The 13,219-nt window shown below is 34.2% G+C and overlaps 1 protein-coding gene across 1 annotated transcript in view; it reads left to right on the forward strand.

Moving 5' to 3' along the window:
- Positions 1–806: 806 nt before the first annotated feature.
- Positions 807–13,219, forward strand: part of mrtfba (myocardin related transcription factor Ba) — a 37,875-nt gene continuing 25,462 nt past the window's right edge. Inside the window, exon 1 of the mRNA XM_067368854.1 lies at positions 807–935. The gene's annotated coding sequence lies outside the window, so the exon portion shown is untranslated. The remainder of the gene's footprint in view (positions 936–13,219) is intronic.

Below are 13,219 nucleotides of genomic sequence, written 5' to 3' on the forward strand. Positions count from 1 at the left end.
TCAGTGTCACATGATCCTTCAGAAATCATTCTAATATGCTGATTTGATACTCATTTATTATCAATGTTGAAAACAGTTTTGTGTTGCTTAATATTTTTTTGGAACCTGTGATACTTTTTCCAGGAATCATTGATGAATAAAAGGTTAAAAAGAACAGCATTTATTCAAAATATATAAATATTTTCTAACAATATAAATCTTTACTATCACTTTTTATCAATTTAACACATCTGTGCTGAATAATAGTATTAATTTCTTTCCAAAAAAAAAAAAAAAAAATCTTTTAAATAAATGCTGATTTTTTTAACTTTTTGTTCATCAAAGAATCCTGAAAAAGTATCACGGGTTATAAAATAATATTAAACAGCACTGTTTAACTGTTTCCAACATTGATAATAAATCAGCATATTAGAATGATTTCTGAAGGATCATGTGACACTGAAGACTGGAGTAATGATGCTGACAATTCAGCTTTGCATCACAGAAATGAATTATATTTTAAAGTATATTAAAATAGAAAACCATAATTGTAAATTGTAATAATATTTCACAATATTTTTGTTTTTTCTGTATTTATTTAAAAACATTAAAACTAGTTGTGTTTCCAAACTTTTGACTGGTAGTGTATATAAAAATATGTAATAAAAAAGTACGTTGTATTATAACATACAAAAAGGCAGGAACAACAATAGCGCCCCCTTATGGTGATTTGCCTCACACACCTCTCACTCTGTTTTCGTCACTGGTTCAGACGAACACACCAGCAGCGGCCATCTTACTTCCTCAAAAAAAAAAAAAAAAAAAAAAAAAAACTTCAGTCCCAAAGAAAAACAGAATCAATCCCTGGATACATGGGTGACCACATCAATGACAGTTATGGAGCATTAAATCAAGGGGCTACGACAAGCGAGCTAGACGCAGCTATAGGGAACAGGGTAAGAAGCGACATCATATGACAGTAACGTTAAATGATTTAATGTGTAGCGTTGGAGTTTTCGTGCTAGCCTGTTTGCTCATGTGAGGATTGAGCCATTGACACATGATTGTCATGTTGTGATGTACACGCTAAAATAAAAACATTAACGCGATGTAGTTTAAATATTCTTGGCTGAGCTTTAAATTACTTGTAAATCGTGAAATATTAGATGCTTGCAGTAGGCTAGTAGCATGCTAACTTACAGTATTGTCTGTAAACATTGAGTTGTGATGTGTGTGGATCAATACTGCTGTTTCACTTGATGTTTATATTAAGACAGTGGGATTTATATGTTGAGCCCTTCAGTATCAGATACTGCAGGCCCAGGAGGAAGGGTCTGTTGATGATCTAATAATCTAAGTTAAACACACTGCAAGTTTTTGCATCCTGTTTGTATCTCTTTGACTCTCTTGGTGAAACAGAAACTCCTGAATGAGAGTCAACAACCTGATAGATCTGCTGTCTTCAAACAACTCGTGAGATATATACAGGTGTAACTTTATACGGGAAGCTCCGTGAACACTAGACTCCACTTCATGTCATCGCAAGTGATGAATGTCTGAAATCAAATACTCTGTGGTGTTGCTTGTATGCGAGATTTATGCTCTGTGATGTGGTTTTGATTTGAAATGAATTATCGACAACCAAATCAATATTCCACCTGCTAAAAAAAATGTTTTTATGATACGCAAATGTTGTTTTTAGTCCTTGTGTTGCCTAGAATTTTTTTTAACAATTATGAAAAATTTATGCTAAAATGTTGTAAATTTAAACTGAAAATATAAAAATAAAATCTAATTCAAAATACTAATTAAAGCCGTAATGTATGTATATATATATATATATATATATATATATATATATATATATATAATTTTTTTATATATATCTATATATATATATATATATATATATATATAAAATTTTGCAGTAAAATATCGAAAAACCTCTAGTCCAGTGTTACAAATTTTGTTCGCTTGAGTACTTACAATATCCCAAATGTTTCCAACTATTTGTAAATCGTGAGAAAATCGCGATTTTAACCAAGGATATGGGACGTGTCCGGGAGTCGCCTGTCAATTGCGTCATATGTTACCCTCGGTTTTATTTTGTAGAAACCATAGAAACACCAAATATATTACATGTTTTATTAGACAAGGGAACAACTGTTTGGTTACGTTTATAGACAGAAAACAAATTATTGTTATGTGTCTCAACATGTTGATTTGCATGCCATTTATTTTTCAACACAAGCCACCCCGCGTGTATTAAAGGTACAGGTTGTATGACCTGCCACTAGAGGGCGCACTACCAAAACAATAACATTTGCGTGGTTTGATGACGCTAAGAAGGTGCTGTGGAATGATGGAATTTGTTGTCTTCTACCCAACCGCTGACTAGGGCTGGGCGATATATCGAATGCTTTTGTCACGCGCATTTCGTCAGTTAAGCCGGTTCCCTGATTGAAATCGCCATCACCTGCTTTCAAATGGAGCGGCATTTAATAGACAGAGCCGTAGTTCACTGACAAGCCACGCAATATCACGTTCAATATCGATATGAATCGCCGTCGATATTGAACGCGATATTGCGTGGCTTGTCAGTTAACTACGGCTCTGTCTATTAAATGCCGCTCCATTTGAAAGCAGCAGATGGCGATTTAGCGGTAATCAGGGAACCGGCTTTACTGACGAAATGCGCGTGATAAAAGCATTCGATATATCGCCCAGCCCTACCGCTGACGGTTAGGCATTGCAATATCATTTGATGTTCACTAAAGGATACAGCATAACAACACAAGTTCGATCTACAATGATTTTTCACATCATATGTATTGACAGCACAATTTTTATTGTGAGGTTATGATGTAAAATTATGATAACTACACTGTAGCTGCTACAGTAACTAACAAAATCTATCCAATACTGGATTTCGTAAGTGTCTGAAAAAGAATTTTCACATGCCACCATTACATATTGCGCCATGCTATATTGCAATACAATACAGCAAATATAGTTTGACAGTAAGTTATCAAATTAATTTATTACTGTTTAGTAGGGGTGTGACGAGACGGGTATCTCACGAGACGAGACGAGACTCGAAATTGAGTTCACGAGACGAGACAAGATTTTTACACACTATTTTTAAGAAATCCTCAATGGCGAAATACATGATTAGAAAAAATATTCTGCAGGTGTATTTGAAATGTTTTAACTAATCATCTCGTAATGAATGTCATTTCAGTTCTACTTTCTTAGTATGAATTATCATATGCAGTAAAAGACAACAATACTCAAGTACAGTAAAAGGTTTTGCCACAAACTCAACTGACTGACTTCTCTTCTGTATGATTTCAGTCTCTTCAGACCTTACTGTACATGATTTATGAGCTTCTACAACTTTTGACCTCCTAACTGAACTCCTTTCCACAAACTAATCATAGAAATAAAACAGTATAGATGAAAATGTTAACACTTTACAATAAGGTCTCATTTATTAACATTTATGTATTAACCAACATCAACTAACAATGAGCAATATATTTGCTACAGTATTTATTAATCTTTATTTATGTTAGTTAATAAAAATAGTCATTCATTGTTAGTTCATGATAGTTCACAGTGCATTAACTAATGTTAACAAATGAAACCTTACTGTTTGTACTTAATAAGATTAAGAGAAACTGTTATTTGTTTTCATGGTAACACTTTACAATAAGTGCAACCATAATTACACTCTCTCAATATTCAAATGCAAATAAGACCATTTTTTTCTTTGATACAGAGCTAAGAGATGGTTACAACAACTACACTGCCCAGCCTAAAACAGCTTTCATATTGAGAGATATTTGCATTCATCAGGGAGCCGCTTTCAAAATGCGGGTATTGAAATCGCGTTTGAATACGCGCGCGCGTTTACTTTCACTTTTAGCGATCGCGCGTAACTCTGAAAACATGGAGCAGCGGCGTCCGTTATCCAACTTAATTAAATGTTTTTTATTTAAATACAAAGCAAAACGACAGTGGAGGCGTAATGTAAACGTAGCGGTGGCATATTCTTTCCCAATCATCCTAACTATGGCGTTCGGACGAGCTCATTAATATGACGTTGCAACTTGCACTCGTCTCACTGAACGTCTCACTGACGTCTTAATTTTTTGCTATTAAATCCATTCATTTTAAGACGCAGACGAGGCGTAGACGTCACGCAGACGTCACGTAAATCACGTGTGGCAGTGAAGTGTCGAGTCAGACGTTCACGCGTGATTCACGTGTAGCAGTGAAGTTATTTATTTATTTTTTCGCTAACACGTATCAGAACACGGTCCTCACACGGCTCAGTGCAGTGTGTGAGCCAATGCAGTATTTACCTGCACTTCATTCACTGCTCTCAATGGACGTGACATCTCAGTCTGAATTGTAACGTGACGTCTGCGTCTGACTTTTTTTTAATTTTTTTGTCAGTTTTTAGTGCAACTTTTCCCCGGCAAACTCAATATACATTAATTACGTGCATATTAAATATACATATATTAATATATAACAATTTTTTTTTTTTTTTACTTTTTTAAATTGTAAAAGTATAAAGATAACATAAAAAGTATAAAGCCTAAAAGCGAAGTTTGTGTTGCTCTTAGGTATACTCATGTCGTTTAGTTTAATGAAATCCGTTTTGAAATTTTTTACATTTGGGGGTTATTGTTTTTTTTATCTTTTTACATTTTTAATATAGCCTACATGCTTGATGGCCAACCCATCGATCGCAATCAGCTGCTAGATCTGAGACTGTTGCTGTAAATAATAATAAAATACATGGAAAAATGCATTATGCCTGATTAATGTTCAGTTTTTCAAGCACCTCTCTTCTTATATTTTACATTTAAAATATAAATTAGGATTCTAATATTATTTTATCATGTTTTCCTTTCTTTTTTTAAAAAGAAAATGTTAGCTTTTATTCAGCAATAATGTTAAATTGATAAGATTTCTATATTTTGAATAATAATCTGCCAGTATTCATCAATCAATCCTGTAAAAATATCACAGAAAAATATTAAGCAGCACGATTTTTTCCGACGTTGACATTGAAGGATCATGCGTCAAAGACGACTGGAGTATGATGCTGAGAACTCAGCTTTGCATCTCAGAAATAAATATAAAGTATATTAAAATAGAAAACCATTATTTTAAATTGTAACAATATTATAATAACACTATAAACCAGACCCCGCCTCTTCAATATATAAATAAATAAAACCTTATATAAATGATTCACCAATTTTATTTGTTTGTTTATTTATTTATTTGTCGTGTCCTCGATCCTTATCGTTGCGTGAAATGAAAATAGAGCTAAACAACGACGCTGGCACTCGCTCACCAATAGATGGCGTCGTTGGCCCATGTTTAATTCATTTTATCCGACAACAGAAATAAATGATTGGGTGCTCATACAAGTATGTAAATAAATAAATAGTTTCAGTAGCCACAAGAAGAAAAGAAAACAGATAAGTTAACAAAGAAGTCATGAATAGAAGTAAAAACTACTGGAAAGAATTCTAGCAGCTGCATTATGGACTAACTTTAACTTGTTTATTGAAGATGCAGGACAACCAGATATCGTTGAGAAAAGATAAGTTTTTTTAAGCTTTATGATCAGTGGATTGTGTACCAAACAAGAAAAGATTAATTGAATAGGCTATATAAAGGTGTCCGATAGAGACAAAAATGATATCTCGATATTTTCTGGGATTTTTAGCCATAACCATAATCAGACTATATTTTAGCTGAGTCTGTCTTTTCTCTCTCTTTCCCAAACACAGCTGATGTGCAGCCATTACTATATTTGAGTTTTGTTTTTAATGGCAAGGTGGTCTATTTCTTTTCGTTTCTTTAGTTAATTTAGAAATATTTTGGGAACATTCTATGTTTGTTAAAATCAAGTTTTTTTTTTTTTTAAGGAACAATGAGCGGCCAGCCGCAGGAAGCGCAATGAGCATATGTTTGATCAATTTAGCCTTCTTCACAAATCAACACGACTTGCATAAAATAATATTTATGGATGAGAAAAAAAAAAAAAAAAAAAAAACATGTCATGCATTTTACCATACTAATTAAAAAAAAAATTACCCTAGATAAATGTGCACTACTGATTAAAATAAATAAATAAAAACAAAAAATAATAATAAAATGTGCTCGCTTTTGTCTTTTGAGGTGTAAATGTTTTATAGTATTCTAACAGATCGCCTGTCAATCACTTTGGCGAAACTATAAATCTAAATATTACAACTCCAAAATAAAAGATTGCAAATATTGTTTATTTTAGTAAAATTAGCCCATAATATAGCAGTGTTTAAACATTCGTTCTTTTGGTGTTGGTCTAGAGACTCCTAGTGGTGAATACATGCTAGAACAACTTTTTTATGATTTCTTCAAAACATCCGTGGATATACTTCGGTAAAGTTGGTTTTATATTCGCACATTCAGACTTCTGATAAATTCAGACTTTCCAATAAATGTGCAATAAATTAATGTTTTAAAATTTTAATAAGCGACATGATATTGACAACCAACGATTGTCAACTTACAACATTTTTTTCACAGTCGATCAAAATAGGCAAGCATTGTTTTAATGGCATATTTACTTGTGAATGTCCACTGAATGTCCAATATAGTGTGATTAACAAGGCTATTGAATACGGATGTGCGAATGTGCGAATATAAAACCAACTTTACCGAAGTCGTGGATATGTGGAAGAAGCAATTGCATACAGAATTGTTTATATCATTTGTATAAATGTTTACTTTTTGGAATAAAAAGCTATACATAAGAAAGGTAAAAAGCACTTAATTGCTAATTAAACATAATTGAGGATAAGTGTAAACAATAATAGAGAATGAATAGGTATAATAAAGCTCTAATTAGTGTATGGAATGTGCTGGAAACCCTTGCAGCAAAGCAGACGTCACGTAGACGTCACGTCCAGGCAGTCGAACTGTAATGTGGCAGACGCAGACGTCACGTTCGGCAGACGCAGACGTCACGTTCGGCAGACGCAGACGTGACGTTCAGTGAGACGAGTGCATGTTGCAACGTCATATTAATGAGCTCGTCCGAACGCCATACCTAACACTCTGTCACGGCAACAACATCACGAGACTACTTTTCGCCTCGACGAGAAATCTCGTCACATATTAGTCTCGCGAGATCTCGTGCCACGAGATCATACATGCGTTTGGCGTGTATGCCCCATAATACTAATCGTTCTGTAAAGTTACGAATCAAAACAACTCACCTGTCGAGTAAAACACAAGCGAGATCTGCATCTCTTTCTAGGTGAAGTTTGTCGCGAAGCTCTCTCCATCTAGAAAATGCAACACCGATATTGATCCTCGCTCTTTCTCTCCTCTTGTCCCAAACTCTTCTTGGGTCGTTTGGTTGGCCCATACGCTTACGTTTACGGGAGCTGTCCTTGTCGACAGAACCAGCGGCAGATGGTAAACAGTAATTATGTTTCATAAATAACACCATCCACCATAAAACGTGCAAGAAGTAAATAAGGAACTGATTGAAGCAATCTAGTGGTTTGCTGGACGCTAGACACTACTTCCGCATTTGTCCACGGCACTGTTGTCATGTGGTTTCTACGTCAGTAAAGGCGGTAACAAAGGTAACTGACGTCATTGACAGGCGACTGCACTGCCCCGTGTCACTGTTTAGAATGGGAATTTTCTCATGATTTACAAGTAGTTGAAAACATTAGAGATATTGTTAGTAATCAGCTGGACAAAACATATAACACTAGCCTAGTGTTTTTTTAATTTTTACTGCAAATATCTTACAAATTGTACCTTTAATATGATATTCTAATATCGATCTAGCGTACTGCAGTGTGCAACGAGTGTCTCACAGCAGCCGCCAAGCAAACGCACAGAGTAACGTTATAACATCATTTTCAACACACTCAAATGTATCTAATATGATAAACAGAGCTGTGTTACCTCATACTCATGACCGGAAAAGCGGAAGCGGTGACTGCGGCATAATAAGAGCTCAACTGCTCGCGAGGCGTGTGCATGTCGCGTCCGTCTCTCATTATCGCTCCAGCGACCTTGTTCAGCTCCAACAGCACTCACCCTGCTCTGCTTCATACTACAGTAACATTAATAATCTCATCCATGAACATGATTTCTGCCCGTGTCCTATCAGATTCTTTTCCACTGACTGTGAGGTGAAGACGACATCTCCCACGATTCCACGCTCAAACTTGTCGTCATCAAAGATTTACATATTGTAGCTTAAATAGCATATAAATAATACTAAAAGCACAGCACTGATTTAGCTGTAGTCTAGCCTTTATTTGGCTGCAGTGGTAAGTTGTAACTTAATTTATTTTTGTGTCATTTGTATTCCTTTTTTTTTTTTTAATAGTTTGTGATATATCTTATTGGCAGACCCCCAGCAGTACAGCTATTGACCCCTTTGTAAATCTCACTTGACTTTGGGATGTGCACTGTGGAAACTGAATGTATATTTTACATTTATACATATCAACAGACAACTTGGATTGATCAACAAAACTTTTTAGTATACATATGTAAACATTTTATTGATTCCCTTCAGGTATTATTAATGGACAATTGGTAAAAAATTAAACTTAAAGTTTGCCTTTAACCCTCTTTGAGGAAGTTAAGCACAAGGATGGGGTAAAATAAACTAAACATTTATCCTGTGCCAGCCCACCTTGTTACTTTCCTTTGATGAACACATGGAAGTCATTGCTCATGTTTCCAGCGCCACACATGAAAAGGATCAAGCATCTGGGTTTGCTTTTTAATTGGAGTTTGATATTTTCCAGAGTATTTAGTCATGGCTCATAGTATGCTGTCTCAGCAGAATCAGGTTCAGATCCCTGACATTGAAGCCACTTGCGACAGATTAAATGTTGGCCACTGTGAAGGAGAAGCTATGGTGGTGATAATAGGTTGAATGGGGAACTAGAGCTCGAGGGCACACCTTCCTAAAGGAAAACCAAGTGTTGTAACTTCCTTACTAGAACAATGCTTGTTGCAACAGATATGAAACAAGAACTTGTTCAGATATTAAAGTCACTTTGTGGTCAGTTGAAGTTTGATCGGTATGTTGGTCATTAGGGTATTTCATTGTTGTTTTTAACAGTGTTGTGTTGAACGATGTTCCTGACAACTGTAAAATATAATCCATTTTAAGCTCAAATGTAATACCTGAAATGAAATGCTGAGATTTAGCAATGCCAGCTTGATTTTGAAAGCTGTTTTTTGGTTTGTATTTTGGAATGGTGGTTATCAGTTATTACAAACTCACCCTCATGTCATTTCAAAAGACGTTTTTTGCTTTTCTGAGCACAAATTAATATATTTTTAGTATTTTCTCATCATTTTTGTCCGTCCATTGAAAGAACATCTCTCTGTACTACCACTTGCTGCTCACATCAAGTTCAAGGCATTGATGCTTGCTTACAAATCTACCACAGGCTCAGCACCTTCCTACTTCCACTCACTCTTACAAGTCTACATCCCTACCAGAAGACTGCGATCAGTAAAGAGCGACGGCTTGTTGTACCATCACAGAGAGGCACAAAATCACTCTCCAGAACATTTTTGTTCACTGTTCCTTGTTGGTGAAATGATCTACCTGCCTTCATCCGGAATGAAGAATCCCTGACAACATTCAAAAACATCTGAAAACTCATCTCTTTCGTGACCACTTAACCTCATTGTAAAAAAAAAAAAATCTTTGCTTTCACTTCCTTTAATCCCTCCCTATTTTAGCGTATACTACTATATACAGCAATGTTGGAAACTTTGTTTTGTGAGCACTTCTTGTCTCTTCACAATGAATCACTTTCTGTATTCCTCACTTGTGAATTGCTTTGGATAAAAGCATCTGCAAAATAAATAAATGTAAATATGAACATACTCACACTATCAACATTTCCAAGCTTCAAAAAGTTCATAAAGACATCGTAAAAGTCTATATCAATCGAGTTTAATCCAAGTCTTCTTAAGAGCAACTTCAGATTTATTTTATGCTTTTATTCACATATAAACACTGTTCAATGCACATACATAGAGCTCATCAAATAGGGTAAAGACGGAAGCGCAAACATGCTTGCTTGACACGCCAGAACCAATGAGATTTGTTCTCAGGTATATATGGTGTAGCAAAGTCTTTACTTTTTGAAGCTTGAAATATTGGTTTTGTGGACAGAAATGATGAGAGAATCAGAATATCAAAAATATCTTAATTTGTGATCAGAATATGAACAAAAAACAAACAATATCACTTTAGTGTGAGTAAGTGATGACAGAATTTTCATTTTTGTTTGAGCTATCCCTTCACATAACTTCTGTTTGACATGTCCTGGTGTAGGGGTGGGCGAAAATATATTATCCTTATTTTTTTCAAGAAAATCATGATTCATGATTTTTTTCGTGTGGTTTTAGTATTTTGCAAGTGACTGAGAAGTATAGCCAAACTAATTTCCCTATTTTAAAAATGTTGCCACAAGGTAACAAAATATAAAAGATAAAAGAATGACAGACCATTTAGGCCAAAATAGGGGTGGGCGAAGATGAAAATCTTTATTTCATTATTTTATCTTTGTTATTAAAATTAAGATCAAATATGCACATTGCAAATACATTATGATATACAAATGAAATAAACACAAGTTGGTGTGTACTATTTAACAGTAGCCTTGTATTCAAGTAAGAAATTGAATAAACGTAAAAATAAAACACTACAAAGACTTCACTGTATAAATGATATTAAAAAATCTTATTCAAAATAAGTTATTCAGAATTAAGTTCAAACTTTGACCTGTGGGGGGCAGTAATACACTTAGCAGTGTCTACACTGCCAGAATTCTAATAGAGACGAAGAAGAAGAGAGCTAATTCAAGATGAGCATTTATGGTTAAAACGTATATAATTTTAAATTTATATACAATTATATACAATTGTTTCTCTAGATAAGACCCTTATTCCTTGTCTGGTATCGTTTAAAACCCTTTGAAGCTGCACTGCAACTGTAATTTTGACCTTTAACCATCTGGAGGCCTTTGAAGTCCACTATATGGAGAAAAATCCTGGAATGTTTTCATCAAAAACCTTAATTTCTTTTCGACTGAAAAAAGAAAAACATGAACATCTTGTTTGACATGGGGGTGAGTAAATTATCAGGAAATTTTAATTTGAAAGTTAACTAATCCTTTAAGATGCATTTTGGTCTATTGGATCACAAGTAGACGAGGCAGACACATACTTGACAGATGCAAATCAGGACTGGTGAGAGAACATTGTGTTTGGTACATTTTTTTTTATCTTCAAACCAAACTTGTCCTGCTGACAAAGTTTAAGTTCTCTCTAGCTAGTGTGCTTCCCGTATTGTTTTTGCATTAAATCAGTAGGTGGAGAGTAAGCGCTCTTTTTTTTGGTTGTTTAAACGCATTGGACCACATGAGGGTGTACACTACACTGCATTTTCGACTACCTCTGAAAGTGGTTGAAAGTGGACAAGCTCAAAACTTTTTACACCGTTTACACATGTATTTAGTGTCGTCCACTTGTGATCCGATGGACCAAAACGCATCTTAATACTAGGTGGAAACAGGGCCTAAAGCTTCATGACAGAACTTTGTATTTTTGAGCAAAACTGTCTTAGTTTTAGTACTAATTATCATATTTATCTTATTTTAGTACTTCAACTTAAACTAAATAAAAATGAGAAATGTTGCCTCAGAAACTAGCAGAAATAAAATAAATTTGAGTTTTTTATATTTGATTTCAGTTAATCAATTTATTTATAAATTAATTAAAATATTTATTTCTGATGTTTTAGCTTTAGTTAACATTAAAACTAGTGTTTGCTGGTCTTTTGGGTGAACTACCACACCCTCAATTCGTAGTCATGATAATTGCCTTTTGATAACTTTACTGAATCAGTTTTGACAGATAGCTTGCCATTCACTGGTATAGTGTGATGTGTATGTGGTTTGAGGGCAGTATGGGAAATGGTTTAGCCATGAGCTTTAACAGTGGCTTGCCAGAAACAGCAGACCACAGAAGCAGCACAGCCCTGAGCTCTATTCTTATGTAAGATATACATTGTTATTGTAACTGTCTTTAGAGTAGAGAGATGTATTTGTATCACATAGATCACTGTACCACATATTTAATGTGGTATATGCCAGATGTGGGCTGTTTGAATGTTTTTCTTTGCTGCAGTAGTCCACATCAGTAACGTTCATGCTTTTGTACGGTTTCATAACCAAAATGTTTTTATTATTACTGAAGAATATACTGATATTTTATTTTTATTTTAAATTTTAATACACACAAACATAAACCCTATGTTTTATTAACATAAATTTAAATTGTAGAGGTAAATTTTGCCATGGCAAGTTCACGGTTCATGGTCAGCTTGTTGCTTTGTGTTGCATCACCATTGCTTGTGGCAGTGGATATGCCACAGATTGAGCTAATTATATACATACAGGGCCTAAAACTAACTTTTTGGCATTTTGACAGTTTTGTTTGAATATGTCTAAGTCCAAGAGACTGTGAAAGAGAGCTCAATTCAGTATTCTCTAGCTGTCTGAGACAGGGACTTCTGGGCGCAATGTTTGCACACACGATTGACACCGTTTCATATACTCGCCAACACCAATTTTTACTTGTATTTAGCACTTGGCAAGTCTTAATTTTAGGCCCTGTGTACAAATATTCACATGTGCATTACATCATATGCTCATAAATAGAATATAGATTATTTTTTATTTCAAAATAAGTAACTACACATAAAACAATATTTAGTATGTAATTACAAATGAACATCACGTTAATATTTTGATGGTAAAATAGTTAATAAATTAGAGATTATCATTATAGTTTAGTTTGTCCAAATTATTTTAAATTATACGAAATGGGTAAATGTGTGACATGTTATAAAAACACTATCAGTTTTTGTGATTTCATTGTAATTACTATTAAGCATCATTTTGAATATCGATATGCAAAATTAAACATTTTAAATCTGTTTGATAGTGAGGGCTGTTTGGTCAAATGGATTGTTCATCTAAAAAAAAAAAGATTGCAATTTGAGAGCAAATATAATGAATACATTTTAAAATACAGCAAATACTTTATTTTGACTGAACATTATAAAAGGTTGAAAATGTTGGTATTTGCACTATGTATTATACAG

Source organism: Chanodichthys erythropterus, chromosome 19, assembly GCF_024489055.1.
Source record: "Chanodichthys erythropterus isolate Z2021 chromosome 19, ASM2448905v1, whole genome shotgun sequence".
Taxonomy (NCBI): Eukaryota; Metazoa; Chordata; class Actinopteri; order Cypriniformes; family Xenocyprididae; genus Chanodichthys; species Chanodichthys erythropterus.